Raw genomic sequence first — 17,669 nt, forward strand, 5'->3', positions numbered from 1 at the left:
CTGGTCCTGTTGAGTCCTGCCGACAGACGAGTCGGGCGTCGGAGAGCGGCCTAAATACCGAGGAAAGTGGGCGTAGTCTAGCTTGCACATAGTAGCAGAGAGAAAACCCACAACAAAAAAGAGGTGTAATCAAAAGTTTAGTGGACAGGGCAAAACGGATTTGTACGCTGGAACATCTGGATACGGAACTGAGTCATCTGAAACAGGCCTTCGAAAAGGATGGATACTTAAACAAAGAAATTAATAGAGTTTTAAGACCTAATTACAGCAGGCCAAAGGACAGGGATGGTACACAGCAATGGAAGAACACGGTGTTTTTACCTTTCATTAGTAAGGTTACAGATAGAATCGGCAAAATTTTGCTGAAACATAAAGTGAAACCGGTATTCAAACCTACCAGAAAAATAGGACAAGTACTTCGTTCTGTTAAAGATATAAGACCACCATTATCATCTAGCGGTGTGTATAAAATTCCGTGTACCTGTGGCAAGGCCTCTATCAGTACTACGAAAAGAAGTGTGAATACGAGGGTAAAGGAGCATAAAAGTCTTTGCCGACTGGGTAAAATAGATAAATATGCCGTTTCGGAACATGTACTTCAGTCCAGTGACCATGTAGTTAAGTTTTCTGAAACTACAGTTTTAAGTGCTACCACGAACTATTATCCACGACTGTATAGGGAGGCTATTGACATTTATAAACAAAGTGAAGTTCGGTGGCAGGAGGAACAAGACTTTTGGTCAGGTGATTACAGGGTTATAAATACAAAATCAAATAGGGGTAATGCAGGAGTAGGTTTAATAATGAATAAAAAAAATAGGAGTGCGGGTTAGCTACTACAAACAGCATAGTGAACGCATTATTGTGGCCAAGATAGACACAAAGCCCATGCCTACTACAGTAGTACAAGTTTATATGCCAACTAGCTCTGCAGATGATGAAGAAATTAATGAAATGTATGACGAGATAAAAGAAATTATTCAGGTAGTGAAGGGAGACGAAAATTTAATCGTCATGGGTGACTGGAATTCGTCAGTAGGAAAAGGGAGAGAAGGAAACATAGTAGGTGAATATGGATTGGGGGGAAGAAATGAAAGAGGAAGCGACCTTGTAGAATTTTGCACAGAGCATAACTTAATCATAGCTAACACTTGGTTCAAGAATCATAAAAGAAGGTTGTATACCTGGAAGAATCCTGGAGATACTAATAGGTATCAGATAGATTATATAATGGTAAGACAGAGATTTAGGAACCAGGTTTTAAATTGTAAGACATTTCCAGGGGCAGATGTGGATTCTGACCACAATCTATTGGTTATGAACTGCAGATTGAAACTGAAGAAACTGCAAAAAGGTGGGAATTTAAGGAGATGGGACCTGGATAAACTGAAAGAACCAGAGGTTGTAGAGAGTTTCAGGGAGAGCATAAGGGAACAATTGACAGGAATGGGGGAAAGAAATACAGTAGAAGAAGAATGGGTAGCTCTGAGGAATGAAGTAGTGAAGGCAGCAGAGGATCAAGTAGGTAAAAAGATGAGGGCTAATAGAAATCCTTGGGTAACAGAAGAAATATTGAATTTAATTGATGAAAGGAGGAAATATAAAAATGCAGTAAATGAACCAGGCAAAAGGGAATACAAACGTCTCAAAAATGAGATCGACAGAAAGTGCAAAATGGCTAAGCAGGGATGGCTAGAGGACAAATGTAAGGATGTAGAGGCTTGTCTCACTAGGGGTAAGATAGATACTGCCTACAGGAAAATTAAAGAGACCTTTGGAGAGAAGAGAACCACTTGTATGAATATCAAGAGCTCAGATGGAAACCCAGTTCTAAGCAAAGAAGGGAAGGCAGAAAGGTGGAAGGAGTATATAGAGGGTTTATACAAGGGCGATGTACTTGAGGACAATATTATGGAAATGAAGAGGATGTAGATGAAGACTAAATGGGAGATAAGATACTGCGTGAAGAGTTTGACAGAGCACTGAAAGACCTGAGTCGAAACAAGGCCCCGGGAGTAGACAACATTCCATTAGAACTACTGATGGCCTTGGGAGAGCCAGTCATGACAAAACTCTACCATCTGGTGAGCAAGATGTATGAGACAGGCGAAATACCCACAGACTTCAAGAAGAATATAATAATTCCAATACCAAAGAAAGCAGGTGTTGACAGATGTGAAAATTACCGAACTATCAGTTTAATAAGTCACAGCTGCAAAATACTAACGCGAATTCTTTACAGACGAATGGAAAAACTGGTAGAAGCGGACCTCGGGGAAGATCAGTTTGGATTCTGTAGAAATGTTGGAACACGTGAGGCAATACTAACCTTACGACTTATCTTAGAAGAAAGATTAAGAAAAGGCAAACCTACGTTTCTAGCATTTGTAGACTTGGAGAAAGCTTTTGACAACGTTAACTGGAATACTCTCTTTCAAATTCTGAAGGTGGCAGGGGTAAAATACAGGGAGCGAAAGGCCATTTACAATTTGTACAGAAACCAGTTGGCAGTTATAAGAGTCGAGGGGCATGAAAGGGAAGCAGTGGTTGGGAAAGGAGTGAGACAGGGTTGTAGCCTCTCCCCGATGTTATTCAATCTGTATATTGAGCAAGCAGTAAAGGAAACAAAAGAAAAATTCGGAGTATTAAAATTCATGGAGAAGAAGTAAAAACTTTGAGGTTCGCCGATGACATTGTAATTCTGTCAGAGACAGCAAAGGACTTGGAAGAGCAGTTGAACGGAATGGACAGTGTCTTGAAAGGAGGATATAAGATGAACATCAACAAAAGCAAAACGAGGATAATGGAATGTAGTCAAATTAAATCGGGTGATGCTGAGGGAATTAGATTAGGAAATGAGACACTTATAGTACTAAAGGAGTTTTGCTATTTGGGGAGCAAAATAACTGATGATGGTCGAAGTAGAGAGGATATAAAATGTAGACTGGCAATGGCAAGGAAATCGTTTCTGAAGAAGAGAAATTTGTTAACATCGAGTATAGATTTAAGTGTCAGGAAGTCGTTTCTGAAAGTATTTGTATGGAGTGTAGCCATGTATGGAAGTGAAACATGGACGATAACCAGTTTGGACAAGAAGAGAATAGAAGCTTTCGAAATGTGGTGCTACAGAAGAATGCTGAAGATTAGATGGGTAGATCACATAACTAATGAGGAGGTATTGAATAGGATTGGGGAGAAGAGAAGTTTGTGGCACAACTTGACTAGAAGAAAGGATCGGTTGGTAGGACATGTTTTGAGGCATCAAGGGATCACAAATTTAGCATTGGAGGGCAGCGTGGAGGGTAAAAATCGTAGAGGGAGACCAAGAGATCAATACACTAAGCAGATTCAGAAGGATGTTGGTTGCAGTAGGTACTGGGAGATGAAGAAGCTTGCACAGGATAGAGTAGCATGGAGAGCTGCATCAAACCAGTCTCAGGACTGAAGACCACAACAACAACAACGAAGATAATTTTAACAGAAAAGAAGAGGCCTTGAAATTAAGCGAGATATGGACAGTGGGGTTCAGAATCGATAAGTGATTTTTATCTATGACGGACTATTATCGATAGTTACATTTTATCTTTGACTAGTTTTCTCTCTGCTACTATGTGAAAGCGGGAGAGCTTCGTTCCCCGGGAAGCCTAACAGACTCATCATTGTGGTCCAAAACCACTCGGAAGTGACGTCAAAATGACGTATACGCAAACGCGCTGCACACTTGTCGACTGATCGAGATCTGTGGTCGAATCGAGTTAGCGGGAAAAGCGTCTGCTTTGTTCTGCACTGTCGTACTGACCGTCAGACCGTGTATCTTGAGTGGTTGTGTTTTCGCTATCGAGCAAAATGTCTCGGGTGTATGAAAACATCTTTCGTGACGCTCTGAAAGATTTCAGAGTTTCGGAGGATGGCCTGATTTCAGGCTATTGTAATTCGTTGGAGGAGGTAATAATAACTTTTATGTTAGAATTGGCTGGCAAAAATATGCGCCTTAGAAAATAACTTTTTTTCTGCTGCCAGTTAAGATTTCATTGTAATAAATTTTATATGTCGCTTTCCGCGTTCTGATTCCAATTTTTAAGTGAGTTTTTTATGTATTATGCAGTTTTTTCTTTGTTTTCGTTGTGAGGTGCTGCATTGTTAAATTACCTTTACTGTAACATATACACGTGGAATATTGTAATTAATGATCGGTGTTTAGGAATTTAATGGCAACTTTGTTTCAAAATTCGCCGTTTGTGAGTTCGTCATCTATGTATTACAGTAAGAGAAACTGAACATTGCAGCAGCTCAAGCGCAAACGTCGTCTCGAGTAAATGGCATAATTTAGAAGACCCACACATGAAAATGGGACTCAGGGCCTGGGAACAATCATGCAAAAGGAAAATAAAAAGCAGTATATTTGCACCTAATGTCATTGCCAGAGCGTGGGCTCTATATTCCACATAAATGTATCCTGCATTTTCCCAGGAATTTTACGTAGTTCTTTCTAATTGCACTATCAGCTCCAGTGCATAATTGCACAAATCCATTACTGCTGTTTTCTTTGTGCTGGCACTGAGCTGAATTTCATTGAGGTACTGAATTCAGAGATTAGCTAGAAAACTGTCTATGCAGGGATATGGAGCTCTGTAATTCAAATGACTGTGAGATCCTTAGTTTCTCACCAAAGTTTCAGCAAGGTCAGTGACATCAACTATGAAACAACTTTTTTCATCAATAGCACTGTAATGAATGCCACTTTATGCAAATGTTGCAACATGACCACGTTTGTCCTCCCTACTGAATTCTGAGCAAAGGTGTATTGTTGATGGATGCTGAGTGAGAGCTTTTTGTTCAGGATACCATTGCTCAGTAATAACTGTCCACTTAATTAATACATGTTACGATGTTTCAATTATCACCACTGCTTAGGTGGCTGCTTAAGTATGTGTGGATAATGTTGGAACTCTATTGGGATTCCTGGATTATATTGGTAGATAAAGTCTGTCAGGATCTAAAATTTTCTCAGCACCACACTGAAATTTTGATGATAATGTAAGCTGTTTTAGTCTTTAGAAATACTCGTTGGTGAATATGGGTCCTCATAGGGTATAGAACGTTATGACACTTTGAAGCCCTCAAAGTTAAACTTCTCTTACAGGTGTTCTTTCACATCTACACTCTTCTTATTGCCCTGCTAGATTTTATTTTAATTTCTTCTATTGCTATATTTTATTTTAATTTCTTCTATTGATCTGGCTTTTACTGGAGATAATGATGATGAGAGTGAGTTATTAAGTCATTTATTTATTTTTCTTAGTTTTTCGTCTCACAACATAGGACTTGGGATGAGGCAAAATGTCTTCTGGAGATATTATCTCAGTTCTTCTGCTGGATAATGTTGACTTCTCGAGGAGGAGAAATGTTGAGGTCTGCATCTATAACCTTGTCAGGAATACCAATAGTAGAAATAGATGGCAAATTATTTTTAAGTTTGGAGTGTATCAGTCAAATAAGCCTTAAAAGTGCTGTATTATTTCTGTTGGTGATAAGGAGGAATTCTGGCTAACCAGCCTAGATCGTGATTGATTTTGCTCTATTTGTCATTAGATAATTTCCTGTATCATACAATAACTTAAGTAAGACTTCAAGACAAGAAGTCATAGCTTATGGCTTGTATGATGTGGCAGAGTATGCAAAATTATGCTGTTTTTTTTTCATATGATGATTATGCAGAATCATAAGTTGTGGTCTTTGAGGGGAGTGCCTCATGTACGTAATGAAAGTTTCATGAATTCTGTGAGCAATTCGTCGTATCATGCTCTCTTTCCCAGGTCTCTGTCACAGATTTCAATCCCTTTGCAAATTAATGTGCCAAGATGCTTGCAGATTTTGTGATTAAGCTTAATGGATGTTGTATTGAAGTAATGTAGTCAGAGGTCTTTCTTCCACTTTTGTTAAGAGTTTGACAGCCGAAAACTGATATTTTTCAATTGTAGGAGAGAAATCATTTTGTAATTTTTACAAAAACTTTTTCATGGATGTATTAACCAGTTTCAACTTTCATCAGTTGTACTGGATAGTTTTGATTGGTGATTGTCTTATTCTTAGTATATACAACCAGGAATTCATAGTATGCATAATTATTATGCTTAATAAAGCTTTTGTTGACATAAGGCAAGGCGTGCTTGAAATGAGGTTAACTGAAGCACTGATCAGTTAACTCTAAAACTAGGTCATTAAACTTCATGTGCACTTGGAAAATATTTTTCATCATCATAATCACAACTGAAAGAACATTTTATGATCACAATTTTAACTGAAGTCAACAGTAACATAATTTGTGGTCAGTGAATAACAATGGAATAAAAGCAAAAGAGCAAACAAATGAACTCCCAATTTTGTTAACTCATCCATGATTGATAACATAACACTTACTTACTTTAGCTGTCAAAAACATCAGATGTGATGAAAGGCTGTGTACATTAAATAACTGAATTTTGTAAAGCCTAAAATTTCCCTCTTCATTCACGTTTCCCAGTTAACCTTAAGTGTAGTTACCCTCAGTTTATGTTACTGGTCACTTTATTCTCAGGTGGAAACACTTCTCGATCAGCTGAAAACTGTGGGGTTTTCATACTGCGTGAGAAGTAGTCGTTTTAAAGAGCCTTCTTCAGATGTTATGAAAAGTAAGTGAACTGCTGCATTAATTACTTTCTGTGGTTTACCATTTTAGTTCATATATGTGTACTTGAAGGAAGAACTTAGTTTGCTGGAATTAGGGATAGTATATATAGGCTACTTTAAATGGACATTTCTTTCTAAGCTGCACTAACAATTGATGGAATTGACTGTTTTTGTTATTGTTAATAGTTGTGATATGCAAGGCAGAATTGTATTAATTATTTTCCTCTGTGTTGACTTGTTTGTCATTAATCCATTTTCACAGCCATACACTCAGTAATTTTTACACACTTGAATTTGATAATAGGCTGATTAAAATTATTAGTTGCTTGACAATTCCTGTCGGAGCTGGTTTCCTCCAGAGTGCTGAATGCGTCAGGTCCAAACTATCTCTGTTCGCCATTTCCTGACTGCCACAACAGCTGATCAATCCACTTCCATTTTCTTGTCTGACTTCCTTTCTTGATGTGTTTGAATGCCATGCAATCATTTGCTGCCTTCAACAAGATTGGCCTTAAACAACATTTTCAGACAGTAGGCATAACTACGTATCCTTATAATACGTAACATAATGTGAAAGGCTGATCTGGTTGAAGGTAGCACATGATCGTTGGGACCAAATAATCTTACATTAGTGTAATGTAGAGTGGTGGCATAGTGCAACGGATAAGAAACATTCCTGATCCATATAAAGTTGTAGATTTGAGTCTTGACAGATTCTTTCATATTTTTTATACCAAAATATTATCAAAATTACTTCATTATTTTTATTTAGTTAATAGGTTTGGATGCAGTTTTATTTCTAACACTCTGCTGTGTCATTTTCGACATTGTATTTACTTTTTAATTCCTTATATTTCTTATTCATATCATTATTTCATTTGAAATCAGCTTGTCACCTATAACCTGTAACTGAATACAAACCAGGACTGCTCATTAGTTGGTAATTTGACAGTCCATGCAGCTTGTGTGAGGACAGTTTCAGGTGCCATAATTAATGAAAGGAAGAAATTAGTTTGCTTTTAGCATTGAAATACAATTTTTTTTTTTTTTTGTCTTGAGTTTGCTTATAGAGAATAGCTTCAGCTAGTTTCCTGCCACATGCTTAGTGTTGGATGTTTCACCATCAAGCCAGGCTAGGCAACAGCATTAGGTGTGAGGCTCTGCTGCGACTGTCCGTGGTCAGTGTATTAATTGTTGTGAACAAAGTACGATTAACAGCTCTTCTGTAGAATGCTGACAGCCATTTTCTAGGATATATTGCACATCATGTTATAGTTAGGTTATCAAATGAGTTTAAATTCTGGGCTATAAAATGTCGTATCTGCCACAGTTATGCCATTGGTCACTCCAAAACCAGTTGTCAGCAGAGCATGTCATATTCATGTTATTTCATAATGGCCACTTCCAACACTGCCCAGAGTTAAATGTATACGTCTCCCATCCTTTCGTAATCCCAACCTGTGCTCTGCCTCTACTGAGCTAAACCTACTTTTTTTAACATGAAAATTAAATTGAACAGCACTTGCTGAGTGACCTGCTCTGTTTGTTGCCTGTAATACAGCAGCAGCCGGTGTGCCAACACTTTAGCAACAAGTGACAGATGCCAACTAACAAATAATTTTAATGAATCTATACTCCTGTGTTCATGTTGAAATGGTTTCTATGGTTTTCGATAATTGTGGTGTTGATATGTAAAACAGTAGTCAGCTCATAGAACCTATTGACAGGCGTGTTTAGCTTTATTGTCTTCCTAGTTAAGTTTATTTTTTGTAATTCCACATTTATAGTAATTACATTTTTCTACATAAGTGTTCTTCACATCTCCTTTGTTTACAAAGAATATTAATTCCATTTATTGGAACCACAATAAAGCACTTCAGTTGCCCGAAATCAGTATGGTATCATCATTGCACATGGCAGACAGTTCCATTTCTTTGCTAGATACAATAGGTGTGACATCCTGTAAAATTTTGCTCCAGTACTATGTAAAGTAGATAGACAATCTGCTTCTATCAGTTCAGAACTTTGACAATACCTGTCAAATGAATGAAATGTTTTCTCACATTGTATTTAGTTAATTAACAATAACATATGTGAATTATTTAACAATAACAATGTTTTTTTGTCTGTGAGAAATATATTAACTGTTCCAGGTAAAACAAAGCATTTCTTCAAGCAAATGCAGGGACATGTCCCTATCCCCTTTTTTGGTTGTGCATTCGCAGTGGAGAGTGTGTGGTCGAGGCACTGTGTTTTGGGGCCAAAATACTATAAAAGTAAAGAGTCTAGTGTACCTGAGCACTTGGTAATATCATGCTGTGCTAAGATATACTTACTTTCCATAAAACAAGTTCGTTACAGGGAAAGTTTATTAAATAAATTTTATAGTAGTTCTTTACCCTCTTTAGGAAGACCATGTGACTCCTCGTAAGAGATTGAGGATCATGGATACTAGAAAATCCAACTGCCCAGCAATTTTAAATATGAAGTGTATAAGGGTGTATCCTGATTACAGTATGCACTCAGCAACTGAACACAGGGATACCAAGGCAAAAGTAAGTATCCAGTTTGGGTTCTGCTTGGAGAAAATTTTACATGATCAGTTGACGGTATACTTTAAAATCTATTGTTTTTAATGCTCTTAATTAAATAATTGATACATTTTTGTCTTACAGGTTCTTGCAAGTCTACAGAAAGATTTGGCATTGCCATGCCCGCCTAAGAGCTATCTACGTTATTATTTGACTGCTTCCCCAGCAAGTACACACACACACATGCTACTGAAAGTGTTGAAGCAAGTGGGTACATACATCCTTCACTTGTAAAGGAATTCAAAAACTTAGTACTCAGTGGCATGACATCTCTCAAAGTCATTAAGTTGGCTCTAGACAGATTTGTTGAAATCAATTTCACTGGGACACACATACCAGGTCAAATGAATACTACCTTTTACCCCACAGAGAAAACTATTTACAGTCACATTTATCGGACCCTTTATGGTACAAATAAAGTATTGTTTGACGAGACTAGACTGCAGAATCAGGTTGATGAGTGGCACAAAGACTCGAGCAATCACATGATTTATTATAGACATTGTACGGGAGCCAATGGAGAAGTGAAACCATTACTTTTTTGCTATCAGAGCAGTTGGCAGAGAGATCTTTTGAAGAAGTATGGGGGTAGTTGTTTGTTAGATGCAACATACAAAACAACAACATATGATATTCCTTTATTTTTTATAGCTGTGAAGAGTAATGTGGGCTATTTGGTTGTCGGTTTTTTTTTTTCATTCAGATTGAAAATGCAAGATCCATTCATGAAGCACTAGACATTTTCAAGGACTGGAACAAGGATTGGAATCCCCTCTATTGGGTTACTGATTTCTCGGAGTCAGAGATAAATGCAATTGAGCAAGCATTCCCTCAGACAAAAGTTTACTTGTGCCTTTTCCATCGAAAACAGGCATGGGGAAGATGGTTGAAAAAAAAGGATAATCTACGTGTACCAAATGACATGAAGACATTTCTGGATATGTGGCAAGAAATTTCAGAATCACCAACAGAGAGAGAATTTAGAGATCGCGTAGAAGAGTTGCGAACGCATGAGGTTTCTCGGAGAAACGAGCGTGCATGGCCATACTTTCAACAGCAATGGCTAACGGTATGTGAAAGATGGGTGAAAGCGTATGAGGACAAGGGCAGATTTGCAACTATTGACACTACAAATGGAGTTGAAGCCATGAACAAGGTTGTAAAACATTTTTTCCTCAAACACAATTCAGACAGGACTTTAACTGGGGTTACTAAGGTTATAATAAACCAGTTTCTTCCAAGCCTAATTAGAAAGTACTGTCTGCAGAATTCTGCCATCAAAGCTTAAAACAAAGATGTTCCACTGTTTTTGCATAAAAAAACAAACAAGTTTGTGAAACATGTCATGCAGAGATATGCATCGGCAAAAGTTGAGTTAACTGCAAGATCAGTGAGTAGGAGATCGGATGGTTCATTTTGTGTGGAGAGTGCAAAGTCCAAAAACTGTAATTATGTTATAAACTTTGATGTACCAGATTGCACATGTGAAGATTTTCGGAGATATAAATACCCATGCAAGCATTTCTGTGCAATCTTTATTTTTTACCCAGAGTGGGGTTTTGATAAAATGCCAGAAAGTTATAAAACTAGTCCATTAATCTGTCTTGATGAAATGTATGGGGTGGGCTTTAGAAGTGGCTCTTCAGTAATTTCATGTGAAGGCAGTAGTAGTGACGAAGCTGTTGAGGAGGCAGTTGAAGCAGCTGAGGAGGCTGTCGAGGTTGAGGAGGCTGTCGAGGCAGCAAATACAGATGGTGTTGTTCAAACCCAGAATATTCCTTTGCAGCAGTTTGAAGCAAGGGAGCTGTGTAAACAGATTTATAATCTCACATACAACTGCAGCAACAGCGAAACATTACAAAAAGTACTTGAATCACTGAGCAACTGTGTGCAAGATTTGCAATTAGCAAATCCTGAAGTTGGTGGTCTCCCATTAGCAGTGCCATCAACTTCCAAACAATAGCGAAGAACGATGCCAAAAGCCTTACAAGATCTGTCTTAAACACATTATAACTTCCCATTTGAAGGGTAAGAAATGACAGTTTATTTGAATTTTAGATAGCTCTTTGTCTATGTAAAATACAAATAAGCTCCGTCATTTCTGATCTTCGAGATGGAATGCTATGAGGTCTTTATGTTGGTCTCTGCTTTTAAACTTTGTTGCACATTTGAATTTCGAAGTAGCAATAGATAAAATATTATAAAAAGGATAGTTGCTACATTTGTGTGTGTGTTTGTGAGTGAGCGAGTGTGCGCGTGCGCTTTTGAAAAGGCCCTTGTTGCCCGAAAGATAAGTCCGACAGTCTTTTTGTTGTGCCTTTCTGTGACTCAGCATCTTCACCATTTGGTGAGCAGCAACAACTATCCTTTTCATAATATTGTTACATTCCATCCTTGATTTTTCGTTGTTCATCAGAGAAAAGATTTTTCTGAGGAATTAAACTAGTTGGTAGTGTAGAACTTGCAAACTTTTTAAAATATGAAGTAAAAGATTTTAACTTTAAATTAGGTTAATTCAAATATGGGACAATGTTGAGAATTGAAAAGGTGGAAAAAATAAATAATGTATATCTTAGTGGCATTGAGATGTCGTATGACTGATGGAGGAAAGATTTTGCATTTCTTTTTCCAAGTAAGAATGCACTTGCTCTCACTTGCTTCAATACATGTCTAGTGATTCACGTGAAACAGAGAAAAGGATAGACTGCCCTGTTAATGAACATGAGATTGCCCAGTATCACTCTGACAGAAGAGTATGGTGTTTCCTTGATATGGTATCTGGTCAGCAATGTCATTGGGACCAAATGAAGTAAGTACTGACTTTTTTTATTTGCTTTGGAAGCTTAATGTGTACCAGTTACCTACATATTGGATATCTACCACCTTGGTTCTAATGTTCTTAATAACTTTGCAGAGTTACTGCAGATACCACACAGAAGCAATTACTGTTACTGGAATACCAGTAATGTTTATTAAATTCAGTTGTAAAGCAGTTATGGGCATTGCAGCTGGTGAGCAATGTCATTGGGCACCATTTTGGAATTGTGCCTTGAAAACATGTGTATCAGTTGCCTTCATGTTGCATAACTCAATTACTTGTTGTTAATTTATTTGTTAGGTTCAGTTATGATGGATTTCTGGCCTTCAGTCCATGGGAAAATTCACACCAGATTGCATCAAGACTGTTATATTCCAAGGATATCTTGGAAGATTGATAGTATTCCTGAAGGAAAACAATCCATATAGTATTTCACGTGTGTATCAAACTCCATTTGTTGTGGCACATAAATGTTTGCAACTTGATTGTAATTTTTGAACAGTTTCTCAACAATCCAAGAATTTCTTGTAATGAAAAGTAGACATTGTTGCTTGGGTAAAGGAAATACAAATCACGGTCAATATAACTACCTTATTAACTTTCCACAGAGAAATATTTTTCACTACTGCTACTTAAAAATTCAAATGTGTGACAAAGTTTGCTTACAGAACTTGGCATAAAGATCTCCCTTATTTGTATTTTTTAGGTAGCTCTTATTGTTTGATCCTTCAAATGGAATGCTATGACCTCCATGTGATCTATTCCTTAGTAGTTAATTATCCATTAAGGCACAAATATATGAACATTACAATGAGAGGGGTCTTTATGCCAGGCCCTGTAAAAGTAATGGCATCTTACTTAATATTATTGTTGGGAATTTGATGGCACAGCTGTGGGAGACCACAAATTTCAGGGTTTGCTGCAAATCTGGCACACAGTTGCTGAGTGATTCAAGTACTTTTCATAATGTTTCACTGTTGATACAGTTGTTTGTGAGATTATAAACCTGTTTGAACAACACCTTCACTTCAAATTGCTGCAAAGAAATGGTTAAGGTATCAGTGTGATGCTCTATATGTGTTTCCTCAACTGTGTCCTCATTGCTACTGTCTTCATGTGAAATTACTGCAGACACTTCTGAAACCAAACCTGTACATCTTGTGAAGACAGATTAATGGGCTATTCCTGCAGCTTTCTGGTATTTTATCAAAACCCTACTCTGGATAGAAAATAAAGATTGCACAGAAATGCTTGCATGGGTATTTATATATCTCAAAATCTTCACATGCGCAGTTTGGTAGAGCAAAGCTTACAACATAATTAGTCTTTGAACATTGTACTCTCCATACAAAACATTGTCCAACTTCACATTCACTAATCTTGCAGTTAATTCAACTTTCCCTGGTGCATATCACTGCATGACATGTTTCACAAACTTGCTTTTTTTATGAAAAAACAGTGGAACATGTCTGTTATGATTTGATGGCAGAATTCTGCAGACAGTACTTTCTAGTTAGGCTTGGAAGAAATTGATTTCTTATATCCCTAGTAGCCCCATTGAAGGTCTCATCTGTGTTCCATTTTAGGAAAAAAGAATGTTTACAATCTTGTTCATGGCGTCAACTCCACTTGTAATGTCAATGGTATCAAAATTGCCCTTCTCCTCATAAGCTTCCACTCACTTTTCATGTACCAATAGCCACTGCTGTTAAACATACGGTGATGCATATTCGTTTCTCTGAGAAGCCTCACTCTCTTCTGTATGATCTGTAAATTCTCTGTTGGTGATTCTGAAATTTCTTGCCACATGCCCCGAAATCTCTTCATGTCATTTGGTATTTATTCAGCCATCTTCCTCAAACCTGTTTGACTGAAAAGGCACAAGTAAACTTTTGTCTGAGGAAATGCTTGATCAGTTGCGTTTATCTCAGACTATAAGAAATCAGTAACCCAGTAGGTGGGATTCCAATCCTTGAAAATGGCTAGTGCTTCATGAATGGATCTCGCATTTTCAACTTGAATGAAAAAGAAAACCAAATAACCCACATTACTCTTTACAGCTATAAAAAAATAAAGGCATATCATGTGTTGTTGTTTTGTATGTTGCATATAACAACTATCCCTGTACTTCTTCAAAAGATCTCTTCGCTAACAGCTCTGATAGAAAAAAGTGATGGTTTCACTCCTCCATTGGCACCTATACCATGTTTGTAATAAATCATGTGATTGCTTTATTCCTTGTGCCACTCGTCAGCATGATTCTGCAATCGAGTCTCGTCAAACAATGCTTTATTTGTACATTAAAAGGTCCAATATGTGTGAATATAATTTTTTTCAGTGGGGTAAAATGTAGTATTCATTAGGCCTGGTATGTGTGTCCCAGTGAAATTATCAATAAATGTATCTAGAGCCAAATTATTGGCTGTATGATGTCATTCCATCGTGCACCTGAATTTGTATTTCCTTTACAAGCTATTGTTAGCATGTGTGTGTGCTGATTTGCTGGAGAAGCAGAGAGATAGTGTTTCAGCTATCTTTGAGACAGTTAAAGGAGGTGCTTTAGAAATGAGTGTCCTGATTGATATGAAAAAGTTTTCAAATTTTCTGTACAAACTATAAACAGTTCCTCAGTTGGTGATTGTGGAAGAGATTGCCATAGCCACAGTATTGATCCACTGTCAGGTGGTAAACCTAAGATTTCCTTCCAGTATGAGCCAAGTGAAGTAAAACGGTGGTTGGAGAAATGTTTTATATTCTTAAACTGAGTATTTGTAACCCATTATGGTGGATTGCAGTTCATGTGTCAACACTTAAAAATGTTTAGTTCTTCACTGATGACACTTGATACAATTTCAATTTTTAAGGATATTCTGTGTCAAGTTAAATTTTGAATTATCCATTTAAGCTTATTTTTTGCTGTGTGGCAGATGGATTTATGTTTATGTAATATTTTTAACATTGATTGTAGTAAGGTGTAATAATATGTAAATGCCCAATAAAATATATTGATATTTATATTTTTTGTTTCTGTATAATAATTCTGTAGCTTGGTGACCTGAGTTGTGTGTGTGTGTGTGTGTGTGTGTGTGTAAGATATTATCATTTCATCGGAAATGTGGCAATAACAGATCAGAAATTGTGTGCAGAATATACCTAATTATCAACACCTGTAAGCGGCTAAAGGTCTGGATTTCATTATAATTTCATTCTTAGAGAGCTGCAAGATCATCAATGGCATCTGTACAGATACCAGCTCATATAAATTAGAAAGGTTTTTACTGACTATTATTCACCAAAGCCGACAAAACAGGCTGCATTCAGTAGTAGTACTACATAATGGTGATACTTCAGTACAACTTTGAACCCTTTAAGTGGTTTAGATCAGCAGGAGCAAAGTATATTCTTCAAGGTATGTTTCACATGCAACTAAGAAACCTTTGCCTTGAATGTCATGTGATTTTGCACTCTGCTGCTAAGTTTTCCTTTTAGATTTATTAAATTTCTTAAAGAGGCTTCTGTTACAACCACTAGCAATCCACATAGGTAACATGTGACTGATATTCCTTATGTATCACAACCTTATTTCAGTTTCACTCTGTTGTTGCTGGTAACTGTTATGATGGAAGAGTTGATTTGTGCCACATTAAGGAAGATTAAGAAAAAAGTCATTTACAAACTCTTGAAAAGGAGGCAGGGTTCCCCAAAAGTATAAAGGTTGCCATAAGCAGTCACTTTTGTTGGATTAAGTTATTTCCATATCCTTTCTGGATATTTCAGCCAGCTGCATCCTATTGTAGAGATAGACTAACCAAAAACCTTAGTGTTATATGAACAGAGCAGAAATAACTTTATTAAATGCACAAAGGACTGGTAACTACCTTCATGTATGGACCACTTTCCAAAAAATACACTGTGTCAAGGCATTCAGATTGTACATATTCTTTCTGAATATTTTTATTGTAGCAGGAAGAATGGGGATTATTTAACTTACCTTTAACCTAAGGTACATTAGATTGTGTATAAAATTCATCAAAAGAGTAAATACGGGCTCTTACTTAAACTGTTTACTATAACGAGAGAAATTAGAGTACAATATTATAAGAGACAGATGAAGACTAGGTGGGAGATAGACTAAGAGAATAATTTCACATGGTGATGAAAGACCTGCACCCAAACAAGGCACCTGGAGTAGACATTCCCTCACATTTGTGGAGATCCTTCAGACAGACAGCCAAGTCGAACTATTTCATGTGGTATGCAAGATAAGAGACAAGTGAAAAACCTTCATGTTTCAGAAGGAAGTAATAATTCCTATTCCACGAAAACCAGGCACTGAAAGTTGGAAATATTACAAAACTATCAGTGTGGCAAGTCATGGTTGTAGTTTGACACAAATTAAGTAAAGAATAGTGGACAAACTGGTAGGTGCCAACTGACCTCAGGAAACATTACTTTGGTATCTGGGAAAAAGTAACAACACATGAGGCAGTATTGGTCCTATGAAAAATCTTACAAGAGGATATAGAGAAAGCTTTTGACACTGTTGGCTGGACTATACACTAGGAAATTCTGAAGGTAGCAAGGATAAAATACAAAGACTAAAATTTGCACACTGATGTAACAGTAATGTGTAAAGACATGAAAAGTGTGCAGTCCTTGGGAAGGGAGTGAGACTGGGAATGAAGTACTGTAGAAGGTGAAACCACGACTTGCAGATGTATGTTTAAAGGGGTGTTGTTCCTGTTGCAGAGGAATTAATTTAGTGTACAATCCTTACTGTGATTTGTATTACCAATGTTTTGAGGGGAATGGAAATATTAAAGTAATGGTATACAAATTCAACAAAGGTTTTTAACTAATGAGAATCATCTTCAAGCTCTGATTCAACATGCATTTAAAATGCTTGGATGTATATCATGACACTGTCTGTAGCTCTTGCCAGTTCATTACACACAATTCGAAGATTCAACAGTGGAACGAAAGACCTGACATAAAAGTAGCATTCATTGAGTGATTGGATATGACAATTGCTCTATCCTGGCAATATTTTACATATAAATTATAGCCATAAGAGTTGCTTATCAATTGAATTGGGTGTACACAGGTATGATTAACATAATAAACCCATAATAAATATCACTGGTATCTTTAAGTACTCATCTTAGCAACTGAAACAGCTACACATCTATGCTGATAACTGAAGCCATGTTTAACAACCTCAGATGTATTTTACTACATTAGATTCAGTTCTCATTCTATAGACCCAAAAATGAGATGGGTTTCTTGGATATGGAATATGGCAAAGTACAACATAAAAACAAAGACCATCTGAATGTAACACTTCCCTGATCACATGTCAGGATACTTTAAAGATATGTGAATACATAACAGATAAACTGGGACTGCCAACGTTTACAGAATTAATACACTCAGAATGAAACAGTTATGCACTTTAACAAATTTATCATACACACAACACCTAATCTTAACTGATGTAAAACCAAATCTAAGACATTTTTACTTAAGCTGGTCTAACAGTCCCTGTTAAGATATTCATTTATAGAGGAGCTGCCTGCCTAAAAATCTTTCAA

The 17,669-nt window shown here is 37.0% G+C and overlaps 1 long non-coding RNA gene across 1 annotated transcript; it reads left to right on the forward strand.

Moving 5' to 3' along the window:
* Positions 1 to 3,861: 3,861 nt before the first annotated feature.
* Positions 3,862 to 14,904, forward strand: LOC126213390 (uncharacterized). Its single transcript, XR_007541155.1, has 6 exons — positions 3,862 to 3,945; positions 6,578 to 6,671; positions 8,823 to 8,974; positions 9,078 to 9,224; positions 9,345 to 12,069; positions 12,175 to 14,904. It is a non-coding gene; the product is annotated as an uncharacterized LOC126213390 (long non-coding RNA).
* Positions 14,905 to 17,669: the final 2,765 nt, after the last annotated feature.

The sequence above is a fragment of the Schistocerca nitens genome, chromosome 11 (assembly GCF_023898315.1).
Source record: "Schistocerca nitens isolate TAMUIC-IGC-003100 chromosome 11, iqSchNite1.1, whole genome shotgun sequence".
Lineage (NCBI taxonomy): Eukaryota > Metazoa > Arthropoda > Insecta > Orthoptera > Acrididae > Schistocerca > Schistocerca nitens.